The sequence below is a fragment of the Rhinoderma darwinii genome, chromosome 12 (genome assembly GCF_050947455.1).
Source record: "Rhinoderma darwinii isolate aRhiDar2 chromosome 12, aRhiDar2.hap1, whole genome shotgun sequence".
In the NCBI taxonomy this organism is placed as follows: domain Eukaryota; kingdom Metazoa; phylum Chordata; class Amphibia; order Anura; family Rhinodermatidae; genus Rhinoderma; species Rhinoderma darwinii.
The window spans coordinates 68657368-68675261 of record NC_134698.1 but is presented as its reverse complement, the minus strand read 5'-3'; the positions used below and the strand labels follow the sequence as shown (position 1 = coordinate 68675261).

At 40.0% G+C, this 17894-nt stretch overlaps 1 protein-coding gene across 1 annotated transcript in view; it reads left to right on the top strand.

The window, feature by feature from the left end:
- Positions 1-17894, top strand: part of BTBD6 (BTB domain containing 6) — a 552040-nt gene that overhangs the window by 307514 nt on the left and 226632 nt on the right. Inside the window, exon 4 of the mRNA XM_075843801.1 lies at positions 3542-3780. The gene's annotated coding sequence lies outside the window, so the exon portion shown is untranslated. The remainder of the gene's footprint in view (positions 1-3541; positions 3781-17894) is intronic.

Genomic DNA, 17894 nt, shown 5'->3' with positions numbered 1-17894 from the left:
CACATTGGTCACTGGTGCACACATAATAAGCTGACATTTCCCGTTTACTTCAGCTTACTTTTCCCCTGTGCAGAGTTATCTCATTATCATTAGAAGGCCGGGATTCAATAAAAGATGGCCGCTATATTGTACTCCTGGAGGCCTATATAATGCAGAATAGAAACACTATACACCGGAAAGTGTCTGTATGCACTTCCCCTGCCGCTACCTGGCCTCGGGGTAAAAGCTGTGCACCATCACTTCCTGAAGACTGTATTAGTCTATTGAAACTTTCCTGACCATTATCTACCTTGCTGCTGCCATAAAGCATACACACACTGCTGCACTCTCTATACAGAAATAAAAAATAATTAAAGAAATAATAAATACTTTATTCCTTTTCTATGTACTTCTATGTAATTAGCGTGAGGACGCATGCTTTCTGGGGCTTCTAAGGATAGAATTTGATATACCTGCAGCCCCACATATTATCGGATTTGATTTTATTCATCTGGAAGTTATTGCATTAATAAATATTATAATAAGCTTCCTATTTAAACATTTCTCTCTAAAATAAAAAAAATCACATAAATATATGTCCTTGGGCACACCACCAGAGGAAATGTGTTATCCAGCTATACAGAACATGTGCACATCCACTTTTAATCGCATCATAACTTTTTTCCCATTGTTCCACTCACAGGACATATTATCAATAAGGTCTTATAGATTATTTGAGAATGAACCCATGAGAAATACACAATTGTGGCAAGTGATTGGTTTACAAAGTTAGCACCAACTTGGGTTGTCTTCTGCTGGATCTTTGATGCCCTATTGCATTAAAAGCCCTGAGGCTGGGCCTACAGGAGGATCCTCTGGTTCTCTGGTGGACCAGTCCGATCGTGGGTGATATATCCTCTGCTACAGTATCACCACACAATTAGGCAGTGTACAAAAATGGTGATCGCACTCTGCGAACACTAATGCCACCTAAACACTATAAATAAATAAATATGCATTGCTGCTGAATCGACTTACAATAGAGAGGTTCTTAGCGCACATTTTGATCAAATTATATGATCCCACCTGCCACGACAAGGCAACATCCCTACACTGCTCATATACCCAGAACTGGGACTAAGCCTACATTTAGGCAGCTCTGTTGCTCAGTAGTCCAGGAAAGCTGGATCACAATTTCTCAAATTCCCACAAGCTTTCTTTGGCCGCTCATATAAGTATTGGTTTGTGCCATGCGGCAAAAACCGCATATGCTTTTGTGCAAATTGCAGTGGTTTGGTGATTCGGTTTTCGGCCATGTGGAAAATACCTGGGAAGTTTTTAGTTGCTTCATCTGTACTTGCCACGCAGGCTAAACCACCTGGATTCGTGGTATTTGCTTGGTTATCGGCCGTTATGTGTACGGGGAAAATAAGAAACAGATCTAACAAAGAAGCAGCTAAATACAATTTTTAACAGACTACTTCTATTCGCTTACATTATTCTCTGCTCAACACCTGTGTAGCAGCTTATTGGGGGGAGTCTCACACATCACCGTGCAGATTTAACCTCTTAACACACCATGACGTAACCGCACGTCATGGTGCGGGGGGTGATGCATGGAGCGGGCGCACGCGTGGGTGTCAGCTGTGTATTACAGCTGACACCTGGGACTAACGGCCAGCAACAGCGATCGTGCCATTCCTGACCGTTTAACCCCTCTAATGCTGCGGTCAATCGTTATAAAGAGGGGCGTGGCCCCCTCCGACAGATCATCGCCCCCCCCACAACGCAATCAGTATTTCTAACGATCGCTGGTTCAAGTCCCCTAGGGGGACTAATAACATGTTTAAAAAAATTAAATAAAGTTTTTAGTAGTGAAAAAAAATAAAAACAAAAGTTAAAAGAAAACCTTTTCCCATTTTTCCTCTAAAGTAATGTACAAAAAATAATAAACAAAATTGGTATCGCTGCATCCATAAAAGTCCGAACTATTACAATACAGAATTATTTAACGTGCACAGTGAATGTAAAAAGAAAAAACTATCAAACGGCAGAATCGCAGTTTTTTGGTCAACTTAGCGGTGAATTTTTTTTTAATAAGTGATCAAAAAGTCATATGTACCAAAAAATGGTACTAATAAAAACCAATGCTCGTGCCGCAAAAAAATAAACCCACACACCACTCAATCGACGAAAAAATTGATAAGTTATGGCTTACAGAATATGGCAACAAAAACATAATTTTTTTCAAACAAATAATTTTTTCTTTGTAAAAGGAGCAAAACATTAAAAAACCTATATAAATTTTGTATCGCCGTAATTGTATTGACCAGCAGAATAAAGTTAATTTGTCGTTTTTACCGCACTGTAAAAATGTTAAAAAACGAAACCCGAAAGAACATGGAGGAATCAAATTTTTTTTCTAATTCCACCCAACATTGAATTTTTTTTTCAGTTTCCCAGTACTTTAAATGGTTCCAATATAAAAAACCACTCCCCCCTCAAAAAACAATCCCTCACACCAGTCCATTGACAGAAAAATAAAAAGTTATGGCTCTTAGAATGCGGGGAGTGAAAAATGAAAATGAAAAATAACAAAAATGGTTTTGAGGGGGTTTAACAGTCCTGCGAGAAAGGCAATAATAATACTGAGCACTTTTAAAGTGAAGGTTAAAATCATTCACAGAAAAGACTTTGTTGTAATCTGGGGCCTGTCTGTAACCTATGGGAAGCAGGCTGATGTCTTTGAACCAGACAAGTACAGCCAGCATGAGTCTTTAATATTGATTTTATCATCAAATACTCATTCACAGTGTAATAATCATAGACCGGGAAACAAAGTGACATATTTTCACATAATCTGTAGCAGAAATGTCATCATTTGATTTCAATCATAGTTACAATGAAAATGAATGTTATCTGTCTTATTGTATTTGTCTAATGAACCAAAGGTTATTAAAGGAAAATTAAACTTTTACACAACACATTTACATAATTTTTTTTTTTTAGATTATATCTATAAGTATCTATAAATGAATAATGATGTTCAAGGGTGAATTTAATATAGTATATTACTAAGGCCTCATGCACACGACCGTAGCTATGTGCATGGCCGTGATTTTCGGGTCGGCCAGCCATGGAGTGTCACCCGCGAGCCGCCCGCAAATCTCGGGCCGTGCACATGGCCACGTGCATTATTTTCTATGAGCCTGGACCGCAAAATACGGCCGTAATAAGACATGTCCGTTCTTTTTGCGGTCCATGCTCCTGTGCCATGCACGGACCGTGCAAAAGCACGTTCGTGTGCATGGGGCCTTAAGGTTATTATCATTTTATATTGTATTCCCATTTTATAAAGTGATGGCACATAGCTAGAATTCAAGTGGAGGTCGGACCCCCACAGATCGTAAAGTGATGGCACATCCTAACGTTATGCCATCACTTTATAAGATGGGAATAACACTTTAAATCGCTTTTTACCCTATACGTATGCTTTCAATAAAGTTGCATTAATATTGATAATATGCTCATGTTTGTTTTTGTTGTTTTCCTTTTTTTGCAGAAATAATTTCCAAATACCTCTGCCGCACTGCTACCCAAGAGGTCAATTTCAAGATGTACATGCACTAAAATCTACAGGCATTGAAAAAATATACCACAATTGCGGCATCATTATTTATTTGGTGTAGTCAGTAATTGGACAATTGGTGATCTAACGTCACTGTACGAAGGCAACTAGAGAGACGGGATGGCTGCTAACCCAAGTGCGGACCGTACAACTGCAAGATGTGCTGCAAAACCGTGAGTCAAAGCCAGCGTGCTTTATCAATATATTTGCTTACACATTTGGTCAATGAATGTGACTGTAGTTTACCAAACGTTACATTATTTATATTGGAATTTAAATCACACCTTTTATGACACATGCTTGAACATATTTACAACAGATTATCCAAAGATTTACCCATTGACAGCCGAGGTTCCCATGTTATATATAGTGAATTTTGTGATGAGGACAACTGTTTAATGACTTACGATAAAGTTGAATAATCTAAAGGTTAAAAAAAAAAATTCTCTTTCAGAACTGTTGGTTTTAGGCCTCATTTACACGAGCGTAATATACGCGTGTGCTTTTCACGCGTGTCGTACGCACCTATATTACTCTATGGGGCAGTGCAGACGATGCGTGAATTTTGCGCAGCGCGAGTGCGTTGCGTAAAACTCACGACATGTTCTATAATCGTGCGTTTTTCGCGCATCACGCACACATTGAAGTCAATGGGTGCGTGAAAACCACGCATGCCACATGAAAGCACTTCCGTGCGAACTGCGTGATTCGCGCAAGAGCTGTCAAACTGAATGTAAACAGAAAAGCACCACGTGCTTTTCTGTTTACAAACATCCGAACGGAGTGTCTTAGACATGAGCGAACCGAACTTTACCGGGTTCGGCCGAACTCGTTTTGACCGAACCCGGCAGTCACTGTGCAGGGTGCTGAAAGAGTTAAACTGGTTCAGCACCCTGGACAGTGACTTCCGATTCCAATATACGTGAACGTGTAAAAAAAAAAAAAGTTCTGACTTACCGATAACTCCCGGGTTCTTCCTCCAGTCTGACCTCCCGGGATGACAATTCAGTCCAATTGACAGCTGCAGCCAATCACAAGCCAAGCACAGGCTGCAGCGGTCACATGGACTGCTGCGTCATCCAGGGAGGTGGGGCCAGATGTCAAGAGAGGCGCGTCACCAAGGACGCGTCACCAAGGCAACGGCCGGGAAGTTCTCGGTAAGTACGAATCTCTTTTTTTTTAACAGGTTGCTCGCTATGGTGATCAGAATGCACTGTCGAGGGTGCTGAAAGAGTTGCTGCCGATCAGTTAACTCTTTCAGCACCATGGACAGTGACTGACGTCGACTAGCCTCATCTCTATGATGGCAGCTGCGCGAAAATCACGCAGCCGCGCATCATACACGGATGACACACGGAGCTGTCAAGTGCCTTTTGCGCAAGCAAAACGCTGCGTTTTTTGCGCGTGCAAAACGCACACGCTCGTGTAAATGAGGCCTTAGGATAGTTTTTCTGTCCACCAAAACAGCAAGCAAATAACATTTTATAAAAGGACTTGTTTTTTTTGGGCCTGTTGTCTTTTATTTTAGATCTACAACATGCAACAAAACTCAGAAATAAAGATCCTCTTACATGGCCCGACCTCGGCCATGTAAACGAGCGCCGATCAACGAGACATCTCGCTGATAGGTGTTCATTTGCTCCTTTCACAAGGAGCTATGTATGGGGACGAGTGATCGTTACTCCGATCGCTCGTCCCCATACATTGTCATGTCGGCAGATGTGCTGCCGACAACGATAATATTTAACTTTTTCAAAACTATATGATCAGCAGATGAATGAGTGCTTGCTCGTTCATCGGCTGATCGCTGCCTTGTTTATACAGGTTAATTATCTGGAACGAGCGTTCTATGAACGATCGTTTGCCCGATAATTTTGCCAGTGTAAAAGGGGCTTTAGGGTTGGATGGGTTGTAATCTGTAGTCTGCCAGATAAATCATCCTAAGGCCCTTTACATGGGCCAATTATAGGGGAAACGAGTGTTCATATAAATGCTTATTACCGATACTTGCCCTGTATAAACAGGGCAACAATCAGCCCATGAATGAGCAAACACTCGTTCATCGGCTGATCCGCTCATCTATGCAGCATTAAATATTATCGTTGTCGGCAGCACATCTCCCGTGCTGTCGACATGATGGAAAGGTATGGGGACGAACGATCGTAGAAACAATTGTTCGTCCCCTACATAACCAAGCATTGCTCCTTGTGAAAGGATCAAACGAGCGCCGATGAACGAGCTGTATCGTTGATGGTTGTTCGTTTTCATGGCCTATATAGGACTGTGTAATATGAACTTTACTCCCCCCATCTGAAAGAAAATAAGTTAAGGCTTATAGGGGTATTGGTGATGGCACTGCAGTCATGGCATACATAAAGTTTAATTGCCAAAACACACTGTAGCCAAGGACGTACTTACCATAGAGGAAGACCATGACGCTGCTTCAGGGCCCTTGAAGAGCCCAGCCCTGATTGGTCTCATTATGTCTGCTATTGGGTGGGTAGAACGTGTGTAGGGACCCCCCTCTCCACAGAACTGCATTGGAAGCAAACAAGGGGCTAAGGGTCTTGGAAAGGAAGTGGAAATAAACACCATGCCCTCCGGTCCTAGGAGGCAAAACAGAGCATCATAATGTGAACCTATTTTGATCTTTGCTGCGATGCATCCTATCACAATGGGTTATGCAAATTGCAGAGATATATAGGATCACAAGCAGTTTCCGCTCGCAACAACAGCTGTTTAACATGGGTTCCAGCAACAAGAGTAGTGATTTGGATAGGGGTTGTTCATTTACCCAGTTTGCCATGATGGTGAATCGTTTTGTGCCGTTCATAAGTTTATTGAAAGACCCATTGTCCAATGACTTTTCCAGCTGAAAATAACGTCATGTGCTAAACTGTCCAATGCCATTTATCGCAATGACTGTGAGGTAAGTACGTTAAAAATAAGAAAAAGGCTCTGCACACTCCCTGCTCATGGACTGTTAGATTGTCGGCTTTGAAGTCGTTTTCACATCTTTTATGTGCCGTGGTTACCGTAGACCACAGAGAAGATTTTGAGAGATGAAAGCTGCAGCAACTGCCTTACACATAATAAAAGATATCATCATGAAATGTTAAATCTATATTCAGGAGTCATTATAATTTATAGCTGTAAATTTAGTTCTTTAAATAAAAAGAGAATCAAAGAGTACATCCGTTTAACACCCCTGTGTCTGGCCGACTGTCTGATGAATGTGGAATCCTAATACATAGCTAGAGATAAAAATGATACAATAAAATGACTTTAAGGTGAATTTGATAAGGATCATAACACATTCATTCATTACTCATTTTAATGTCCACGGTTTCGGATTGAGGTAAAGAACCTGTAACCAACGAGTTCATGACAATTCTTAGAACAGCAAGAGATGCATCCGCGGTTATATCAGCGGTGTATAAGACCACATGCATAGCCCTGACACTTGGGCCCAGGAGCCTGAAACTACACCTAATGAAAAATCTATAGCAGAGGATTTTTTGTTTCCTCCGACCCTCCAGAAACAAACTTTCCATGTAATTCGTTATGGGAGGGGCAGGGTTTGTGTGTCTTAGACTACTTATTCAATTGTGTTTGGGTTACATATTCAAATTGTGACCCAAATTTATCATGGTCTGAGTATACCATGTACAGAGAGAGAGAGATGCGTTTTCTAGGGCTTAAACAATGTCACAGGGGGAAAAACTCCCTCCGTCACAAAACAGGACCCTGTCATTACACATAGAGAGGGGTTTTAATTACTGTTCACACACTACGATGATAATAAATGTGGTTTTAGAAATATTTTCCAAGGATATTTAATGGAACTGTTCTTCTTTACCCATTTGCACGTGTAGCTGCTATGACTATTAATTTTCGATTTTCATGCAGATCATAGTTAAAATCACCATGTATAAACCCGGCTCCGAAATATCATACATATAACTACAACAGTACACAGGTAGAAAATGATCACCTAACACAACAGGTTTTCTTGATATCACTTCCATTTTTTAAGGCTTTTTCTTCTGCTTTTTTCTTGAAGACCCAGTGCTAATAGTAAAGTTCTGGAAAGTGTTCTGTCCTCAATTCTTCGGGACACAGGAAATGCTAAATATGAAAAGCATTAATTAGTGAAATTCGCTTAATATATTTTTTGCATATTTATTTTTAACAGCTTTTTTTTGGCCGATACAAGGCTTGTTTAAAGATTCTGGCACTTGATTGAAGCCTTATACTGGGTGCTTTGCCAAAACAATTTACAGGAACCACAGGAATACGTCTTAATGTATAGTGCCAATTCTTAAAGAATACCCCAGTCTTATATCACCCTTCTCCCAAGGCTATTAAATCCAATTAAAGGGAAGAATAATTGGACAGCTGCTATAAAAGTGTTAAAAATGACCCAAAGTACAAAAGAAAAACATTTCTATTTTTCAAAAGATGAATAGACAAATGGTTTCTACAACTAAACATTTTTTGGTCTAATTTTTGGGCTCCCTGGACCAGGATTTGACCAGATATTTATGTTGTTGAATTTGGGGTTTCCATGGCTAAGGAACTGTAAGTTACTATTTGACATATAAAGTCAAGGTCAGTGGTTGATTTATAACATTGGTTGCTTTTGGTGTAGGATATTGCTGGCACCTCGGCCATGTAATTTAGTAGAAAGCAGTCAAAATGTTGGAAAAATCAGTTTCTTCATTCCTAATAGAGCTGAGTGAATTACCTAGCATCACTTACATTATGTATTTGAATGTAGTTGTATATTTATTTGCTATACAGTATTTTCTGCCATTGAATCTAAATTTGTAACCCCTTACCTGCCTTATTGTCCTCTAGAATGCCACAGGGTGGCACAACCAACATACTAGACTGCGAGCATTAATGACACTGCAGTGTTTTTGGCAGCGTGATTAACCCCTTAACGCACCATGACGTAACTGTACGTCATGGTGAGCAGTAAGTTCGCGCACCTTGACGTACAGTTACGTCATTGCTTTGACAGTTAACCGCCGCGCGGCGCTACACCGCAGCGGCGGTTAACTGTGCAGGGTGTCAGCCCTGCTCTCCCCGTTGCCGATCAGCGGCCTGTCGCCGCTGATATCGGCAGTTAACCCCTTAATTGCGGCGCTCGATTTTGAACGCCACAATTAAGGTCTTTAGTGCCGATCGGCAGCCCCCATGTGAAATCACGGGGGCTGGCGATGGTACCCATGGCAACCGGACGCCAGACAATGGCTTCCGGGTTGCCATGTACAGAAGCCTATGAGGACCACCCCGAGGGTGGTCGTCGTAGGCTTCCTGTCAGTGTGACTGTTACGTCACAATGACAGTTGGAATACATTACTCTACGTGTGTAGTGTAATGTATTCCAGCAGCGATCAGAGCTGCAAGTCTAAGTGTCCCCTAGTGGGACAAGTGAAAAAAGTAAAAAAAAGAATAAAAATGTTTTAAAAAAAGTGTAAAAATAAAAGTTAGAAGTGATATAAACAAGAACTGCTTTTTTTCCTATAATAAGTCTTTCATTATAGGAAAAAAAATGAGCACGTAAAAAAAAAGTACACATATTTGGTATCACCGCGTTCGTAACGACCCCAACTATAAAACTATAATATTATTTTTCCCGCACAGTGAACGCCGCAAAAAAAATAAACGAAAAACAATGCCAGAATCACTATTTTTTGGTCACCACCCCTCACAAAATATGTAATAAAAAGTGATCAAAAAGTCGCATGTACGCCAAAATTGTACCGATACAAACTACAACCCGTCCCGCAAAAAACAAGCCCTTACACAGCTTTTTTGACTGAAAAATAAAAAAGTTATGGCTCTCAGAATATGGTGACACAGAAAAGACATTATTTTCTAAATAAGTTATTTTATTGCGCAAACGCTGCAAAACATAAAAAAACGTATATACAAATGGTATCGCCGTAATCGTACCGACCCGCAGAATAAAGTATAATAGTCATTTATAGCCCAGGGTAAACGCTGTCAAAAATAAATAAAAATCATTGTCAGAATTGATGGTTTTTGGTCACCTTGCTTGCCGAAAAATTGAATAAAAAGTGATCAACAAAATCGCATGTACCCCAAAATGGTACCAATGAAAATTACAGATTTTCCCGCAACAAATAAGCCCTCACACGGCTCCGGTGGTGAAAAAATAAAAAAAGTTCCGGCTCCCAGATTATGGCGATGCAAAATGTGCAGAGTGTTCCAAAAGTGGATAAGATCGGGCACCATTTATCAGTGCGACACCGGCCACATATCTGTGGATTATTATTTATTTACCCCATTATTATACCCTCTTATTATGCCCCTGATGTGCTCTGCCCAGCCTACATGTGCCCCAACATTATAAACTGAAATACCAGCAAAACGCCAGAGCTACTACCAAGCAAAATATGCGCTCCAAAAGCCAAATGGCGTCCCTCCCTTCTGAGCCCTACAGCGTGCCCAAACAGCCGTTTATGTCCACCGATATGGCATCGTACCAAAAAATGGTACCAATAAAAACGACAACTCGTCCCGCAAAAAATAAGCCCCCACACCGCTCTATTGACAGAAAAATAAAAAAGTAGTGGCTCTTGGAAAGCGGAGAGGAAAAACGAAAAAGCAAATCATGAATCAGTTCGTAAGGGTTAATTACTTTCTAATGAAAAAAACATTTATGACCACATGTGGGGTATTGCCGTACTCGGGAGAAATTGCTTTACAAACGTTGGGGTGCATTTTCTCGTTTATCCTTTGTGAAATTGAAAAAATTCAACATTTTAGTGGAAATAATGTTGATATTAATTTTCACGGCCTAATTCTAATAAATTCTGCAAAAGACGTGTGGGGCCTAAATGCTCACTATACCCCTAGATAGATTCCTTAAGTGGTGTAGTTTCCCAAATGGGGTTACTTTTGGGGGGCTTCCACTGTTTCAGTCTCTCAGGGGCAAATTCGACATGACACCCAAAAACATTCCAGCTAAATTTGAGCTCCAAAAGCCAAATAGCGCTCCTTCCCTTCTAAGCCCCGGTGTGGGTCCAAACAGTAGTTTATTACCACATATGGGGTATTTACGTAATCAGGAGAAATTGTTTTACAAATGTTGGGGCGCTTTTTCTCCTTTATTCCTTGTAAAAATTAAAAATGGCTACCTTTTTTCAGAAAAAAAGTAGATTTTCATCTTCACATACTAATTCAAATAAATTTAGCAAAAAAACTGTGGGTTCAAAATGCTAACTATACCCATAGATAAATTCCTTGAGGGGTATCGTTTCCAAAATGGGGTCACTATTGGGGGGTTTCCACGGTTTTCTTCCCTCCAGTGCATTGCAAACGCGACACGGCACTGAAAACTATTCCAGCAAAATCAGAAATCCAAAATCCAAATGGTGCTCCTTCTCTTCTGAGGCCTGCTGTGGGTCCAAACAGCAATTTATTACCACATATGGGGTATTGCTATAATCGGAAGACATTGCTTTACATATGTTGGGGTGTTTTTTCTACTTTATTCCTTGTAAAAATTTAAAATTTCCTAATTTTTTCACAAAAAAAGTAGATTTTCACCTTCACATACTAATTCAAATAAATTTAGCACAAAAACTGTGGGTTCAAAATGCTAACTATACCCATAGATAAATTCCTTGAGGGGTATAGTTTCCAAAATGGGGTCACTTTTGGGGTGTTTCCACTGTTTTGGCAGCACAAGGCCTCCTCACACCTGACATGGTACCTAAAATATATTCTAATAAAATAGAGGCCCAAAATCCACTAGGTGCTCCTTTGCTTCGGAGGCCTGTGTTTCAGTCCATGACCGCGCTAGGGCCACATGTGGGGTATTTCTAAAAACTGCAGAATCTGGGCAATAAATCTTGAGTTGCATTTCTTGGGTAAAACCTTCTGTGGTACAGAAAAAATTTATTACAAATGAATTTTTGAAGAAAAAAAATGAAATTTGTAAATTTCACCTCTACTTTGCTTTAATTCCTGTGAAACGCCTAAAGGGCTAAAATACTTTGTGAATGCTGTTTTGAATACTTTGATGGGTGCAGTTTTCAAAATGGGGTGATTTATGGGGACTTTCTAATATATAAGGCCCTCAAAGCCATTTCAGAACTGAACTGGTCCCTGAAAAAATAGCCTTTTGAAATTTTCTTGAAAATATGAGAAATTGCTGCTAAAGTTCTAAGCCTCGTAACGTCCTAGAAAAATAAAAGAATGTTCAAAAAACGACGCAAACATAAAGTAGACATATGGGAAATATAAACTAGTATGTATTTTGTGTGGTATTACTATCTGTTTTACAAGTAAATACATTAAAATTTAGAAAAATGCTAATTTTTGCTAATTTTCTCTAAATCTTGGCGTTTCTTACAAATAAATATTGAATTTAATGACAAAATTTTTTCAGTATCATAAAGTACAACATGTCACGAGAAAACAATCCCAGAATCGCTTGGATAGGTAAAAGCATTCTGGAGTTATTACCACATAAAGTGACACATGTCAGATTGGCAAAAATGGGGCTGGTCCTGAAGGCCAAAACAGGCTTAGTCACTAAGGGGTTAAAGGCTGAAGATTATCAAAAGATTGCAACATACGCACTGAAAACTAGATGACAGATTGACATCTCTCTAGTTTGCAACCATTCACTTTTTCCCTCCTTGCACTTTGGTTTACAGAGTGGTGATAAAGGGTATGTCCACCTTTACAACCAATTTTCACAGCTCCTATGCAGACCTATGTGTCGCCATTGTTACAGATGACAATAACATCTTGGATGTAGTCTGATCTTGCAGTTATGTATTAGGGTCCTTTTACACCGGCCGTAAAAACGAGCGCCGTTCAACGAGACAACTCTCGACGGAACATGGCTGTGAACTGCTCAGTGATGCGTTTGAAGAGCTTTTGTGCTGCATAAACGATACAATCAGCCAATGAACAAGCGTTTGCTGATCATTGCCTTGTTTACACAGGGCAATGATTGGGAAAGAACGTTCATATGAACACTCCTTTACCCAATTATTGGCCAGTGTAAAAGGGCCTGTACTTCCTTCCATCTCCGTCCTCTTCTACTCTCTGCAGGTTAGTAGAAAACAACGGTCCGATAAAGGAAGTAACACATGACTGAATGATCCGACTAATCACAATGGGTCTGCATAGGCGTTGTAGACACATAAGGGAAGAATAAATGTCATTAAGTTGCTTAATTTTTATATTTTAGATGCATTGGAGCAATAGGAAATTGTTTGCAAAGGTTGACATACCCTCTAATGGTGCATATGAATGGTCTATGAAAGAATTAGTCCCATATGCTGCTTATCAAGTGATCCGCACTGTAACCTTTCTGAGAAGTTTGGAGGGTTTATAAATTGGGCTACATAGTAATATATGTATTTGGAAGTAAATTTTAGGGAACTGCACAACCATCAATCCACTAATATACTTCTATCTTATGAATTGCTCCTTTTCTAGTTATACGATAATGGAGCAAAAGACGCTGGGAAATTTACATTCCCTGGGGCTTCCATGTCAGCAGATGCCAGATGTTTTACAACAGCCTGTGTTTTGCTTTAACCATAGTCCTAAAACAGCTCTTGTCTTCTGTTGATGGTCTCCTAGATGATGGTGGGGAAGAACTTCTGCTGCTCTATTCTTGGATCGATCCCACTCATATCCAGAGCAATTTCAATAACGGAGGTTCAGTAGAAAATTGCATATACAGTATATCTACTGCTAACCAATGCAGGACGTACTAGCTAACCATTACTAGTTAACCATTACTAGCTAACCAATGCAGGACGTACTAGCTAACCATTACTAGTTAACCATTACTAGCTAACCAATGCAGGACGTACACCTAAAAACCTAAAAAATCTGAAGCGTATCACAGTAATATTTCTTTGCAGGAACATACATAAAGAATAATGGATTGTTTTAACTAATATCTCTTTAGCAAAGGCAGGAGCATCCTACACTTAGCACTAAATGCTCCGTTCTTCCTTTTGACTGTAAGGTTTTAAATGTTTGTTATAATAGCAGCAGATGGCTTGAGGCAGAGTAATGCACCTATTTTCTATTCCTCACTTAGTGAACAGATGTCTTAATTACAAGCTACATGGAAATGTGTAACCAAGTGTGTTAAAAAGCAAAGGTATGTATCAGTTTAAAAAATAAGTCCTTTAGCCATATGGGACTTTTATGAACAAAAATATTCCTGCGTGCCTTAGACTTTTTTCTCGGTTAAAGGAGCTTATGTTTTTAGACACCAAGGGAGTTTGCATATGTTGTTATCCAAATAGTATTTAGTGATCTGCAAACTATGGCAGATGCCGTGACAGGGGGCTCTTTTATAAGGTTTAAACATGACAGTCCGCTAAATGAGGGGATTTTTTACTTTACACAGGCCGGTATGAAGATGTTACTAAACATGGGCCTAAAGATCATATTGCAATGGAGACCTGAGAGAGTTTACATGTAATACTTTTCTCAAGAGGTTCACTTTTCACAGTTTATTTGTGTTTTTCATTTGTGTTTTGCTTCCATTTACCCTTGTTCCCTCTCTCATGGGTCTACGTACCATAGAGGGAGCCAATGCAGCTGATATGGTACCCCTGAAGAGAGAGGGTCCATTTTAGGTTGGTTTAATCACTATTTTTATAGATTGTGAGTAGGAATGTGGTCTCCACAGGTGCTGACTAGCCACAAACAAAAAAGTGGAAAATATACTTGTCTCAAAAAGTTGGATTCGGCATCAGGACTTTCTGTAGTGTGTGGTTAGGAGTGTGGTAGTGTCAAGCAGACCTTAAAAGAGGCCTTATTTCTCAACCTCTATATTCACCACTACCCTCTTTTGATATTTCAGTAGAAATCAATTTTAAGAGCTCAATCATGAGAGCTATGTGCAAAATTCTCACTCCTTCTGCGTTCACCTCTATCCCTATCCCCGTAGTCACTCTTTGCATTGATAGTATAATAGAGCATTGATTCTGACTTTCTTTACTATGGCCTTGAAATTAATTTATTTTTAAACTCTGTTTATTCAAAAAAGTACAAATGACAGAGTAATCATAAAAGTACCATAATAAATAGAATAACCGTTGTGAGTCATCACAAACACCACAGTAACAGTCCTGTACAATATCAACATACCATAACTTCATTACATATTGTCGATAAGAGACATATAAAGGAAAGAACATATGTAGTTACAAGCTACCACATGCACTATCATCATGGTCTGCAATAAGGGATTCCAGGACTGAACTAGCCTGGAGAGCTTCCCTGTAGTGCCCACATGTGCCACACACAGTGCCCATGTAGATATTGGCACAGTATCCCCTGTAGGTAGTGCCAATATAATGCCACAGTGCCCATGTAGATAGTGCCACACCCCCTGTATATAGCACCCCCTGTAGATAGCACCACAACCCCTGTATATAGTGCCACCCCCTGCAAATAGCGCCACCCTCTTGTAGATCGCAACATCCCCCTCTGTATTTAGCAACATCCCTCCTGCAGATAGCACCACCCCCCCCCCCAGTAAATGGCACCACCCTTCCTGTAAATAGCACCACAGTAGCTCCCTGTAGGAGGGAGAGCTGTGGCACTATTTGCAGTGGGCACTATCTATGTGGGCACGGACACTATCTATGTGGGCATTGTGGCACTATCTACAGTAGTATTGTGTCACCATCTACATTGGCACTGTGGTGTTTTCAGGGGGTTGGGACAAAAAACCTCTAACGATTACAATTCATCCATTTTTTTAACGTCCATCAAAAACGGATGGCAAATGGCAGTTAAAAACGGTCAGACAGCCGGAAAATGGATTCAACTATTGAGACACATTGATGCAAAACAACCATAAAAACTGAGTTGATCCGTTAATTGCCATTTTTTTCACTGTCGTGTGTATATAGCTCTCATATTTTCAGTGATTTGTCTGCTCATAATAAAAATGTAAAACACAGAATTAATTAAGCTAAGCTAGAAAATGAAAGCCTCATAAGTCTTGTAAAAAAACAAGGTAAAAATAATTGTGATATTCAAAGTGGTTGCAAAGATATTATCGTTTAAACATGTGCATATCAAAAATGGAAAATTTGACCTGGACACAGGTATCAATGACCCTTGGTCATGAAAGGGTTAAATTATATCTTTGCAACCGCCTTGAATATCACAACTATTTTTACTTTGGGTTTTTACAAGACATATGAGGATTTCATTTTCTACATTAGTTTAATTAATTCTATGTTTCTAATATTTATTATGAGCAGATAAATTACAAAAAATGTGAAAAAAAAACACTTGTATACTATATATATATATATATATATATATATATATATATATATATATTTGCAGCCCTGTAACAATTATTTTTCTTCTCTCTCCTGGATCACTGTGAGGGGAGACCGAAGAAGGCTAGAAGGCCTTTTACACCGGCCGACACTCGGCTGGTGCAGCGAGCGCCGATCAACGAGACATCGTTGATCGGCACTCGTTTGCTCCTGTCATATAGAGCTGTGGATGGAGATGAGGGGTCGTTACTCTGATCGCTTGTCCCCATACATTACTATCATGTCGGCAGCGCATCTCCCTGTTTACACGGGGAGATGTGCTGTCGACAATGATAGTATTTTACTTTTTAAAAATATACGACCTGCAGTTGATCGAGCATTTGCTCATTCATCTTCTGATCGATGCCCTTTTTACACAGGACAGTTATCAGCAACGAGCCTTGTATGAATGCTCGTCTGCATGATAATCGCCCTGTGTAAAACTCCCTTAAGAGTTCAGAGCTGCTTGAAAAGTTTGTTAAGCAAACAAACTCTTCTATGACCACCATGATTAGACCGTCATGGTGATCATCCACTCCTTATCTGCCCAGATAACGAGCACACTGGCTCCGTTACCTCTGGGCAGAACCGTGGACCGAGGGAGAAGGAGGGAAGAGGTGCCGGCACTCGGGGGGAGAGAACCAGGGGACAGAAAAGTACAGGCACTGCTTCAGTGTGAGCAGCATTGTACTTCTAAGCTTAGTTTCATTAAAAAAAAACATGGTTGTTTTATGAAACAAAGTGGAAGAGGTGCCGGCACGCTGCCAACGTTTACATACACGACAACTGCACGGGGCATCGGCAGTTGGAACGTATATAGGGGTTAATTCAAGGTTACATTTTACTGTGAAATATTTTATGATCCGCTTATTTTTTTTTTCTGTGCTTTTTTTTTACTACATAATCACGGACTATACATTTGGCCTGACAAAGCCGCTATATTTGTTTGGTTCTTTGAGCGTAGTCACAAGCTAGCAAGAATCACCACACGTAGGCAGAGTAGAAACCACAGAGATACAAGGATAAACAAAACTTGTACAATAAAAGGTCATCCTAAATAAGATATGGTTCGGAGAATAGAAGAAAAAAGCATCCAGTGTTCTGGTCACGGCGCCAGGCTGGCAAGTATTGATTAGACGTAGATTGTCGTAAGATAGTTTATTTTAAAAAATAAAATAAACTATCTTATGATAATCTACGTCTAATCATACTTAGCAGCCATGTGCCGTGACCAGAACACTGGATGCTTTTTCTTCTATTCTCCGAACCATATCTTCATCCCTGAACCAAGGACTTATCTTCCAAGGGATCGCAGTGGGTGGCAGCCGGCCAATATCTATACTATATATACTCACGGAAGCAATGCAGTAGTGTTGTGCCTACCACAGCACAACTACACTACGGTAGGTGAGTAAAAATATTGAAGACTTTTTCACAGTGTATATGCCATGCACAAAACAATATCACCTTAGAGGAGCGCCACATCCACTTCTTTTTTTTTTTTCCCCCTCTATATCCTAAATAAGAGTCTCAAAAAGAGAATCTTAAAGAAGTTAATAAATCCTGAGGTAAGGAAACTCGAAGATCACTCACACTGAGAGAGGTATGGGGAGACAAACACCATCCATCGCAGATTTGCATAAACTTGGTGCTGACAGTCTCGATGCTTATAAACTAAATTCTCATATGGAAGGACAGAGTTAACAAGTTTCTTCCATTGTAAAATCTAAAGATTCCTTCATAATGGTACCAGTCCTATTGTTGAAATAATCCTAGTAAACATATTCCCGGTTCAAAGGGGACCGAACGTCCCACTATCACAGAAAGATAAAGCTACAAGCGAAACGCGCGTCGGGGCGCTACTTTACGCTCTGGGTCAAGCTATTACATTATTTGAACATGGGTAAGCACACCATCGAGGCTTTTTC